Below are 13,672 nucleotides of genomic sequence, written 5' to 3' on the forward strand. Positions count from 1 at the left end.
ATATAGCAATTTTCTAATAATTCCCTTTTTCTTAGTAACTTGTAATCATTCTGGCTAAGCTGTAATGGAAACCGTCTCTCCTTGTGCTGACTTCTCGCTGGGCTTGTGCTTATACCCAGGAGTCAATCAGAACAAGCAGAGCTGCAGTAAAAAGCATGGCTGGAGCAGCTTCCTGAGCCTATTATGACACAGGAAGTAGATCTCAGACTACCTAATAAACACTGCGCTGAGCTGGGCTGGGGGTTGCAGATCTCTACTGTGCATGAAGAGAGTTTTCCACCGCCGATACATCATCAGTAGCCTCGTGATTTGCCACAGCCGTCACGTAAGCACTTCAGGCCCAGCAGGTACCAGAAATGGAGGGAACAGGTGACTGGTGGTAAGTTGTCAGAACCAGCACCCGATCCTAAGGTTCCGATAACCGGTGTTATGGGAACTAGAGGACTATAGAAAATCCAGCCCCCATGATACGGGTTATAACGGGAGAAGGGGCGGAGTGACCTGAGGATTGGGTGCTTGTTCTGATCACCTGACTCCATGGACAACCCCTTTAACACCTCCGGTCTCATCTAAAGCACGTGCTGCTTCTTAGGTATTCCCCATGCTTTACACTACAGCTTTGCTATATACACAGTAGTGTATACTGTATATGGAAAGGAGTAGGATGAATTCAGATGAGGCAGATTTTTCTGTCAATTTACATTTGCAAATTCTGCTACATGTCCACACGTACTGTATTTTTTGTACTGAAAAGCTGCAGAAAATCTGCCATGTCTGAATAGGGCCTATGAGGGTTAAGTTTTCACATATCACAGATATAGAACACAGATGTTACAGTATATCTACATTATATCATACAATTCACCACCCATCTCACATGCTGCAGATTTTTATGTGGCTATAGAAAAAACATATAAGGTCAGCGGAACCAGAGGTGAGAACCTTCTACCTGCAACGCAGTATGCTCTGTCCATCACAAGGCGGAGACATATAGTATATATCGTGTTTATTTCTCTTGCTTATATGGCACCATTATATTCATATACCGTAATGACTGCTAGAATAATGTCTGCAATGTAAGGATAAAGAGAATGGACAGAGCAAGGAAAAAATACCAAAACTATAATCCTACAATAGAATATACCGCTATATAATCCTACTATAGAATATACCGCTATATAATCCTGCTATAGAATATACCGCTATATAATCCTACTATAGAATATACCGCTATATAATCCTACTATAGAATATACCGCTATATAATCCTACTATAGAATATACCGCTATATAATCCTACTATAGAATATACCGCTATATAATCCTGCTATAGAATATACCGCTATATAATCCTGCTATAGAATATACCGCTATATAATACTACTATAGAATATACCGCTATATAATCCTACTATAGAATATACCGCTATATAATCCTACTATAGAATATACCGCTATATAATACTACTATAGAATATACCGCTATATAAAATACTACTATAGAATATACCGCTATATAATCCTACTATATAATATACTGCAATATAATACAAGGATATTCCACCGCTATCACTCCTCTTTACCTAGACTCATGGTTCCTGCCGCCATGGTAGAGCAGTATGTTAGTAGTCATGGGGCGATACTTAATACGAATAGTCACAGGAGGTCATGTGGACATAAGGGTGGAGCCTAATACTAAGTCATAGGAGGTCACTTGCACACAGAGGAAGTCCCATCTGCAATAAGCGTGTACTAGGCATGTATGTATTACCGTGTACCTCCGGTTGTACCACTGGGCGCCCCAAGATTAACCCTTCACAGGTTATTGTCTTGGTCCCACCTGGAATAGCAGTATTCAGCACACGAGCAGATACACATCCACAGACTCGCAGTCTCACCAATTTAGCATCATTTACATAAACAGCCTGAAGGGAACGGAAATCTCCATAATTAGCGGCTGCGAGATTGTTAGGAGGACGTATAATGGAGGATGAAGGGCGCGTAGGTCTCCCATTATTACTTGAGATGTGCGATACGTGTCCACAATATCCAATCGTACATTACCAGTGTCAGTCACGCTTTACTGGTGACCTGCCAAACATCCAGCGTGCACCATAATGGTCATTTTAGGGTTCCCTTTAAATACAGATTTTAAGCTGTTACAATAAAGAACCCTTCCTAGAGATGTGGACTGGACCTTCCTCCTCTAACGCAAGACGTCTAAGCTCCCATTTACAGCAGATTTGTAAAGCTCGTACAGTAAAGAACCCTTTCTAGAGATTGTAGATTGATCCTTTTTCCTCCACCAGCAGAGGGAGCCGTTGTGTATTACAGTGTACAGAGGGTTCTTTACTGGCAAGAGTATCAATTAAAGATTGGTGGTGGACTGATGGCTCTGTACACCGTGTAGTGGCCATTCCTGGTTACTGCAGCTCAGCTCTCACTCAAGTAGACAGAAATTGAGCTGCAGTAACCAGGAATGGCCACTACACGGTGTACGGAGCCTGCTTCACGCTCTGTACTCTGTGCTACTCCCAGCGCTCAGATTCATGCTGCCAATCTGGATGGTGAGGGTACCGGGCGCCGAATCCCCACTGATCTGATACGGATAACCTTTCCTCAATATCTAAATCCTGGAGAGCCCCTTTAAGTGGTTCAGTGGGACTTTATGGGGAAGGGGGGGGGGGGGGAGGGAGTTTTCTATTAGGAAAAGCCCCTTAATTTTTTCCCCATCTTCCTCTCGATGCACCAGAGACAAGCAGGACTTTAATATGGAAGCCCGATTTAGGATCCAGCTTAGGGTACCCTACGGATAGCAATGTACCCCTGGGGACTATAGTGCAGGTGAGGTTATCAAACTCTAGGGGGCGATGTAATAGAGCAGAAAGAGATGACATGAGAATGAGACCTCTGGGGAGATTTGCTGGTGAGGTAGAATTTCAGGCGGAGGTGCCCTTTAATCGTTCTTGTAGCCCTGCGCGGTGTGTTAACCAGCAGCAAAGTAAATGACCCTGCTGAGCCGAGAACAGCTTTCATGTAATATATCCATTATTTTTGTGTGGCATGTGCCAGCTGTGCCCGCTGCTGTCCTGGCAGGAATATGACTCCTACCAGGCGTTCTGCCTGAATGGACACGCTCGGCAGAGAGGATTCCAGGATCTGCAGGATGGAGACGGCTCCGGCGCTCTGACCGCAGGATGGATGATGCACAATTCGCGGAGCGCCATAATGAGCAGAGTCACCTGGGCGGCAAGCATGGGCACTGCCATATATCATATGTAACGCCCTGACCATACAGGGCATAGCTCAGGTGCGAGACCGACACCTAGGCAGTGTGACAAATCAGGAGGTTAGATACAATATGACCGCAACAGAGTAGACAGTATCACACGCGATAGGATTGGATACACTCTTATTGGGCATTTACACAGCATATGCTTAGATACACCATCTTAATGCTCTTTATCAGTGATACAGCATTACCTATAAGTTTAGATACAGCAGACAGTATTACACATGGTAGGATTAGATACATCACCTTAGCAGGCAGTATCACATATAAAGTGCTTGGATACGATTCCCTAGCACGCAGTATTATAGATAATAGGCTTAGATACACCACTCAGCAGATAGTACTGCACACGACAAGGAGGGCTATGGAGTCCGGAGGCCAAACCAACAACTCCTCCATTTTTCCGCAGCCTGACTATGACTACAACGCCTTCAAAAATGGCTGACCGCCTTGGTCAGACAGAATCCGTAAAGATCCTCTATACAATTATATATATTATATTTATCTTGAAATCGGAGTTGGTCATTTTTGACCCAACTCCGTCCAAAATTGGCTCCGACTCCACAACCCTAATGATAAGCTGAGGCTGAGCTCACGGAGACTCCAATGTAGAAACCGAAGACTATAAAATCCCTGCTAGTTTCCGTATAAAACCAGATATACCGCCATTTTGTCGTTCCGGCTCTCCGTCGTTCGGATCCCTTGGCGGACCTGAATGATGGAGATGGACACGTAATCTTACCTATAACATGGCAGGCTTAGATACACAGCTCAGCAGTCAGTATGACACACCGCAGGCTTAGATACCACGCTATTCTTTATTTCTCAGTGTTCCCGGTTATCGCACTGCGCGGATAATATTAACCCTGAGACGATACGGCGGCGCGCTCCTTACAATGCGATAGAATGGCGTTACGTCTTCACTGGCACAATCTGCTCTTGCCATTGTCTCTGTGGATTGCCGGCTATTTATAGAAGTCGCCGCCCGCCGCACTCGCCACTTATAGATTCCATTTACTTCAATGGTCGAACAATTTAACAAAAAAGCCAAAATTTTCTCTGCGGATTCGCTGAGCTATCGCTTTGAAGATTCTCCTGCAATTTTCTTTAACGTGTTGAGGCCAAGAGGTCTCTGGAGCTGCGGCAGGCGCAGGATGAACGCTCCGCTCCCCGCTTATAAAATTCCATTATACGCTCCCCTCCCCCCCAGTCTCTGTGGGGAGAACTGCAGACCCCTCCGCTTGCCTCTGACATTGGATGACTGACGTCAGCGCCGAAATGAACACCTTGATTAATGGCCGCCTTGTGGCAGCGCGGAGATGAGCCCGGCGTTACGGTGCGATGTGCTGAGGCAGCGGATTGGCATCAGGCGCTCAATCCCAGACACGTAAACCTTCATAAAAGTGTCGATCTGTCGCTGAGCCCCCCGTAAGCCCCCGCGCTGGATCACCTGACTCATGAATATGGACGAGCTCCGCGAAATCTCAACTAATTCTTATTAAAAACAACAAAAAAAAGAGGACAGTGAGAAGATGATGGATAGACTGCGCCAAAAATATACGGGCTGTGCGTGAGGCCTACGTCTGCGGATAAGTGGAGGTGTCGTAGATGGATGGCGGGAGGCAAGAAGGGTCAGAAGACAAAGAGAAGACGTGTCAAAGATGTGGAGGAGGCCATAAGACACGGAGAAGATGGATATTAGAGATATAGAAGGTTACAAGATGGACATAAAACATGTACAGTAAGACTGCAGCGACTAGGAGACAGAAGACGTCTATAAAACTAGAAAGATATGTATATAAGATGGATATAAGATGGATACGCTTAGCACAAGGCTAGAGAGTCAATACAAGACGTGTCTACTGCTGTAAGAAGAATGTAAGACGTGTATATGATATATAAGAACCTACAAGATGAACTTGAGACATGTATAAGAGGTGTATATAGCTAGGAGTACAAGACGTATATGGAAATTTAAGATGTATAAAGAAGTGTATGAAGCTTGGAGTACAAGACGTGTATATATATATATATATATATATATATATATATATATATATATACACACACATTTAATAAGGGGCATATAAGGTCATGTGTACATGGTGTACTTAAGGCGTCTGCGTGAATTTAGGGATTCTCCCATTAAAATCACATTTTTTGTCGATCACACGTAGGAATAGCCTTAAGAAAGGCTATTCTTCTCCTACTTTTAGATGTCTTCTCCGCGCCGCCATTCCGTAAAAATCCTGGTTTTCTTCTGTACGCAAATGAGTTCTCTCACAGCACTGGGGGCGGACCCCAGTGCTCAAACAGCACTAGGGGCGTTGCCAATGCTGCGAGAGAACTCTCCAGCGCCACCTCCATCTTCTTCAGGAACGGCCTCTCTGCACGTCCTCTTCCGGAGCCGGCTCAAACTTCTAGGCCTCGGGCAGAGCCGACTGTGCATGCACACAGGCCACAAGAAAATGGCCGCTTACACAGTGCGGAGAAGACAAAGGTAGGAGAAGAATAGCCTTTCTTAAGGCTATTCCTATGTGTGATTGACAAAAAAATGTGATTTCAATGATAGAAACCCTTTAAGACATGTATAAGATGTCTACAAAGCTATACACAGATCCGCAGTCTATGATGAAGAATTACAACTTAACTATTTCAGTCTGTATTCCAGACGTCACGGATTTGGACACCACTGGATATACAGTATATAGGGGGCAAGTGTCTGATCCATGGAGGTCATACCTCTGGGACTGCTGGTGCTCCGAAGAAATATTCATGGCCTTGATCAATTTTATCTGCAATACCACCCCTGACCACATGGAGTGCAATTATGGAGACACGTCTTTAGCACAAAGCCCTGTTTCGCCATCTTGTGGTAGAAATATTTTCTACGGTAATTTACCCTTGCCGTTCTACAAAACCCAAATGGAAAGGCTTTTCAGAGGGACAAAAAATCTCTACCGAGCTGGTGCGGACAAAAGGTGCGAATTTGTAGGGCCAAAAAGCGTAGAAAATGGCAGGTATACTTGTGGGGGGAGGAGGACGGGCGCGGTATTCGTGTTCATTTACACTCTGTCCCATTACCATGTACATTCTCCTGTGATACAATATTTGAGGATGGCGATAGCTTGACGTCCTATCAGCACCAACGCGCCCATTATTGATTGACAAATAAAATGATAATTCTCATCACGGCCTCCGTATCCGGGGACGCAGCGCACATGTTAAATATTCGCTCCAAAAAATCAATATCAACTCAGCGCCGTGCGTGAAAAACTACTGGAATGTGACAGAAAGCGGATTTGATTTGCAGCAGAAATAGAAGTTTAGCAGAATTGGAGAGTAAGGACATCCAGAAAGAAGTAGTCGTCTCCTCACAGACCCCGCACGCTGGATTTAGAGGGGAGCTCCAGCCATGGCTGATACTAAACCCCAGAGGGAACAAGGCCTTAGTTACTCGCTGCTCCTGGTCATTCCTTGTTGTGCAAATCATGGCAGTGATGAAAGAGGTAGATATACTGTTATAGGGAGGACTGATGGCCGATATACTGTTATAGGGAGGACTGATGGCCGATATACTGATATAGGGAGGACTGATGGCCACTATAGTGTTATAGGGAGGACTGATGGCCGATATACTGTTATAGGGAGGACTGATGGCCGCTATACTGTTATAGGGAGGACTGATGGCCGATATACTGTTATAGGGAGGACTGATGGCCGCTATACTGTTATAGGGAGGACTGATGGCCACTATAGTGTTATAGGGAGGACTGATGGCCGATATACTGTTATAGGGAGGACTGATGGCCGCTATACTGTTATAGGGAGGACTGATGGCTGATATACTGTTATAGGGAGGACTGATGGCCACTATAGTGTTATAGGGAGGACTGATGGCCACTATAGTGTTATAGGGAGGACTGATGGCCACTATAGTGTTATAGGGAGGACTGATGGCCGCTATACTGATATAGGGAGGACTGATGGCCGCTATACTGTTATAGGGAGGACTGATGGCCGCTATACTGTTATAGGGAGGACTGATGGCCGATATACTGTTATAGGGAGGACTGATGGCCGCTATACTGTTATAGGGAGGACTGATGGCCACTATAGTGTTATAGGGAGGACTGATGGCCGCTATACTGTTATAGGGAGGACTGATGGCCGCTATACTGTTATAGGGAGGACTGATGGCCGATATACTGTTATAGGGAGGACTGATGGCCGATATACTGTTATAGGGAGGACTGATGGCCGATATACTGTTATAGGGAGGACTGATGGCCGCTATAGTGTTATAGGGAGGACTGATGGCCGCTATAGTGTTATAGGGAGGACTGATGGCCGATATACTGTTATAGGAAGGACTGATGGCCGATATACTGTTATAGGGAGGACTGATGGCCGATATACTGTTATAGGGAGGACTGATGGCCGCTATACTGTTATAGGGAGGACTGATGGCCACTATAGTGTTATAGGGAGGACTGATGGCCGCTATACTGTTATAGGGAGGACTGATGGCCGCTATAGTGTTATAGGGAGGACTGATGGCCGATATACTGTTATAGGGAGGACTGATGGCCGATATACTGTTATAGGGAGGACTGATGGCCGATATACTGTTATAGGGAGGACTGATGGCCGATATACTGTTATAGGGAGGACTGATGGCCGATATACTGTTATAGGGAGGACTGATGGCCGATATACTGTTATAGGGAGGACTGATGGCCGATATACTGTTATAGGGAGGACTGATGGCCGATATACTGTTATAGGGTGGACTGATGGCCGCTATACTGTTATAGGGAGGACTGATGGCCACTATAGTGTTATAGGGAGGACTGATGGCCGATATACTGTTATAGGGAGGACTGATGGCCACTATACTGTTATAGGGAGGACTGATGGCTGATATACTGTTATAGGGAGGACTGATGGCCCATATACTGTTATAGGGAGGACTGATGGCCGATATACTGTTATAGGGAGGACTGATGGCCGCTATACTGTTATAGGGAGGACTGATGGCCGATATAGTGTTATAGGGAGGACTGATGGCCCATATACTGTTATAGGGAGGACTGATGGCCGATATACTGATATAGGGAGGACTGATGGCCGCTATACTGTTATAGGGAGGACTGATGGCCACTATAGTGTTATAGGGAGGACTGATGGCCGCTATACTGTTATAGGGAGGACTGATGGCCACTATACTGTTATAGGGAGGACTGATGGCCGATATACTGTTATAGGGAGGACTGATGGCCCATATACTGTTATAGGGAGGACTGATGGCCGCTATACTGTTATAGGGAGGACTGATGGCCGATATACTGTTATAGGGAGGACTGATGGCCGCTATACTGTTATAGGGAGGACTGATGGCCGATATACTGTTATAGGGAGGACTGATGGCCGATATAGTGTTATAGGGAGGACTGATGGCCTATATACTGTTATAGGGAGGACTGATGGCCGATATACTGATATAGGGAGGACTGATGGCCGATATACTGTTATAGGGAGGACTGATGGCCGATATAGTGTTATAGGGAGGACTGATGGCCGATATAGTGTTATAGGGAGGACTGATGGCCGATATACTGTTATAGGGAGGACTGATGGCCGCTATACTGTTATAGGGAGGACTGATGGCCAATGTACTCTTATAGGGAGGACTGATGGCCGATATACTGTTATAGGGAGGACTGATGGCCGATATACTGTTATAGGGAGGACTGATGGCCGATATACTGTTATAGGGAGGACTGATGGCCGATATACTGTTATAGGGAGGACTGATGGCCGATATACTGTTATAGGGAGGACTGATGGCCGATATACTGTTATAGGGAGGACTGATGGCCGATATACTGTTATAGGGAGGACTGATGGCCGATATACTGTTATAGGGAGGACTGATGGCCGATATACTGTTATAGGGAGGACTGATGGCCACTATAGTGTTATAGGGAGGACTGATGGCCGATATACTGTTATAGGGAGGACTGATGGCCGATATACTGTTATAGGGAGGACTGATGGCCGCTATAGTGTTATAGGGAGGACTGATGGCCGCTATACTGTTATAGGGAGGACTGATGGCCGCTATAGTGTTATAGGGAGGACTGATGGCTGATATACTGTTATAGGGAGGACTAATGGCTGATATACTGTTATAGGGAGGACTGATGGCTGATATACTGTTATAGGGAGGCCTCATGATACACTATTACGGCTGACAATATTATAGGACTGACAAACTGTTACTGGGGACCAGTGTTTGCCCTTTAGTCAATGTAACCATAGGCTGCAACAAATAATGGGGAACAAGGGCGGCTCCTGATATTGGGGGCTTATGTATGTCCCTCCTATAAGGAAACATTAATAAAATAGTCATTTACTAGATGAGCTCCACTGTGCACCTTGTTATATTCTGGTCTCTGTATAGTATTATATTAGTATGCACAGTGCCATGTATAGAAGACTCCTCGTGTATCCTGGAGATCACTCGCTGCCGCCACTACCAATAATGATACTTTATCGATATTTCCCAGACCCCGGCACTATATATAGCAGGAGCTATCAGGCCATGGCTTCCCATTAGCAGTGAGAAGATGGATGTACATCGGTTCCTATATCCCAGGCTCCGTGTCTTGTGTCCTGATATAACAATCCCGCTGCCAGCCCGGACAAGTCTTCTCATTAACATTCAATCACAGGCAGAAAACAAGCCGGGCTTAAAGTCGCCGCTGAGGGTATAAACCTCATTCTCATTTCATTAGGCCACCTGGAATCAATGAGCAGGCCTGACGTCAGCCGCTCGCCGGCTTCATTAAAACCTTCATTTCGTGCCTTTAAATCCCTTCTTATAATAGGACTCCACGTGCAGGGTTACTACGAGGTGCAGGCATCCATCAGCACCAGGGATACAGCAGCTCCAGGGGACCCAGAAGTGTTGGGACCTCACAGGGGGGTTTGCATTCAGATCCTTTAGACCAGTAAATGTGGCTTTACAAGGCATGCTGGGAGTTGCAGTTTTGCTATACCTGCAGAGCCACAGGTTAAGGGAACGGTTTTAGGGGACTTCAATATGATGCGATCCCTGTTTTTAACCCCTTGTGAATAGTCTCACTGTAAATGATCTTTAAATTGTTTTGCTATGTCCTTAAAACCATTCACAGAAGGGGAAAAGATAATGACTAAGATGCCAATGTCTTTCCTCCTTGGCTGTCAGTGATTCAAAACATTTTTTTACTTGGTAAGACTCCATTCACACAACAGAGTTTATGTCTGAGGGGGCGTCCGATGTAATGATATAGCGGCTCCTATCCTGCTCCGTGAGATCAGAATGGAACGAATCGGAACCGCCCCCCCTTCATTGACATCAATGGGGGACGGAAAGCACTGGAGTGTCATCGCAGTATAATCTGCTACAAAAATCAGACCCTGTCCCTGACCCATTCTTTGTCCTCTTACATGCCCTGAACATTTTCCACTGTAGACGGACTTCAAATTGTTTGGAAATGGCTTAATAATCTTACAAAGACTGATGAGCAGCAACAATAACTCGTCTAAGATCATTGCTGATGTCTTTCCTCTTTGGCTGTCCAGATACAATGTAACCACATGTATTCAGCGGCCAGGTCTGCAGACATATTCAGTACTTGTCAGTGCCGGGGCTGTTCTGCCATGATAAACACTCAGTTCACCACTGCCATCCCCGTCACCCAGGACGGATTCGGCCTGATGGAGGCCCAGTGCCACCTAGCACAATAATTCATGATCACCATAGTGCATGACCGATACTGCCATCTGTCTTGTACACTTTCTAATGGAATTTCATGCGGATTTCAGAGTGTATTGCTTACCCTAAAGTCCGCCATCTCTAATGGGAATATACGCTGCAGTATATACAACAAAGGCCATTTTAGGTTTTGTTTTTTGCCCGATTGTATGGGCTAATAAGTTTGCTGATTCGCATGTCAAACTGCAAATCTGGGGTAAGACTTGGATTTTTTTTTTTCTGCTGATTCAGCATTTTTTCTTCATGTGAACATAGCCCTAGGCAGAAGGAAGTAATGCATGGGCGACGTAAACCTAGTGTATGTCTTTATGAAGTCCTGCAGACATATAGATATATAGGACAATTCTCTAGGCCGACCCCACCTCAATATACTCCTGAGGACTGCAGCGGTCCCTGTGCTACTAAACGTCTCCGTATAATCCATGTCTAAGTGTCTACTGGGTAGAGAATGATTGAATTTGTAGGGGTTAAATCCAAGAATCTTCCAGAAGTCTTGAGGTGTTATGAATAGAGAAGTGTCCTTGGCTCCTGGTAGACTCTTCTCTTCCACATGGGTGGATGGGAACAATGCTTGGCTGCGGCACGTCCACCTCTGACCCCAGCTCTTCCTCTCCGGTATCATCATGGGTATTTTCCAGGTGAGAGGGTCGGCCTGGCTGACAGTTGTCTATTGTACTGGGTGCCAGGCACATGACTGACAGCCGGCCGCCGAGTGTGCTGGGGCTGATTAGCTGCTCGTTATGCTCTTCATTAGGCGCCTCCATGGGGAACACGGCTGCCAGTCTTCATTAGTGGAGATCAGCCGGAGCCTGAGCTGAAGGAGAGGGGGCCCAAAGCGGTAGTCAGAAGTGGCCATAGACCTGTATCCTAGAGCCTCCTGCACCTCCCCCTACCAATACCAGGGCCCTTTTTGTTGCCCCATCACATTGGTATTACGACAAGGAATGCCCCTCAAGTCATAATGCAAATTCATTTCTTAATATATCCGTACACTGGTTAGAACTTGCTTTTACTGACACAGAGCTCCAAATCCCCTGCACCGGATTCAGATACATGATAAAATTGTGGTTACCGGCAGCTACCAGTAGGGGGAGCTCAGGAGATAACTGCATACTGTATGATGCTGATTATTGCGGCCTCTTCACTACTTACAGAACAGCGCCACCCATTATATAGTGGCTGTGCTTGGTATTGCAGCTCATTTGAATGGGACTGAATCTGCGCAGCTCTGGATACGACTAGAGCATGAAACATAGCTGGAGACATGACTCAGAATCATTAAAGCGATGTTCACAAAGTCACTCTACATACCCGTCCGCCATGGCACTGTACATATGTAGTGGTATAAATTATACTAGCTAGCAAAGACGCCCCCCCCCCCCCCTCTACTCGCTGTACACAGCTGCTGACTAGTCACTGGATTAGACATTGGGTCACCTCTCTACATAAGGGGTACTCGAGCCCCGCACCCGCTGCTCAGTAATTGCGTTCCCTCCGCTGGCAGCAGAGCTCGGCCATGATGAAAATTCATGAGCTATACAGCAGCCATTACAGTAATGTGTCTAATCTGACATACATTGTGGCTGCGGATGAATTAGTGGCCAGGCCGAGGGGGAGCCGGGGGGCGGGTGGGGGTACGGGGGAGTAATTACTTATATTCAATAGGATGTAATGCAGCATCAACATGAGAAACATCGGATCGGAGAATGAAAGTCGCCGTTCTCCGCATTCTAGCTGATATAATAAAACATTGTTGAGAGCCACTTCACACCGCGCCTCCGGTAATGGAGGAATTATATCGCCCGCTACTGCTAGAGTGGAGAGTCAGACGGGAAATTATACGCCAAAGTGCCCGACACCGCGCCATAGTCACACAGCCAGAATCAGGCTAAGGTAGAAGAATAAATAATGAGTGTGGTGTTACATAGGACTGCAGGAAGATCAATGAGAGTTACCACTGTGTTATCTGTGGTGTTACATAGGACTGCCGGTGACATCTACTACATTATCTGTATATAGAGAGTTATCACTGTGTTATCTGTAGTGTTACATAGGACTGCAGGAAGATCAATGAGAGTTATCACTGTGTTATCTGTGGTGTTACACAGGACTGCCGGTGACATCTACTACATTACCTGTACTCAGAGAGTTATCACTGTGTTATCTGTGCTGTTACATAGGACTGCAGGTGACATCTACTACATTACATGTACTCAGAGAGTTATCACTGTGTGATCTGTGGTGTTACATAGGACTGCCGGTGACATCTACTACATTACATGTACTCAGAGAGTTATCACTGTGTGATCTGTGGTGTTACATAGGACTGCAGGTGACATCTACTACATTACCTGTACTCAGAGAGGTATCACTGTGTTATCTGTGGTGTTACATAGGACTGCCGGTGACATCTACTACATTACCTGTACTCAGAGAGGTATCACTGTGTTATCTGTGGTGTTACATAGGACTGCAGGTGACATCTACTACATTACCTGTACTCAGAGAGGTATCACTGTGTTATCTGCGGTGTTACATAGGACTGCAGGTGACATCTA

The 13,672-nt window shown here is 45.8% G+C and overlaps 2 protein-coding genes across 2 annotated transcripts in view; one reads left to right on the forward strand and one right to left on the reverse strand.

Annotated features, from left to right (window-relative positions):
• The window catches only part of LOC142196879 (calpain-13-like), a 347,930-nt gene that overhangs the window by 274,999 nt on the left and 59,259 nt on the right, over positions 1 to 13,672 (forward strand). The gene's annotated exons all lie outside the window — the stretch shown is intronic.
• LCLAT1 (lysocardiolipin acyltransferase 1) overlaps positions 1 to 13,672 on the reverse strand; it is a 66,650-nt gene that overhangs the window by 5,343 nt on the left and 47,635 nt on the right. The gene's annotated exons all lie outside the window — the stretch shown is intronic.

This window comes from Leptodactylus fuscus, chromosome 3, assembly GCF_031893055.1.
Source record: "Leptodactylus fuscus isolate aLepFus1 chromosome 3, aLepFus1.hap2, whole genome shotgun sequence".
NCBI lineage: Eukaryota > Metazoa > Chordata > Amphibia > Anura > Leptodactylidae > Leptodactylus > Leptodactylus fuscus.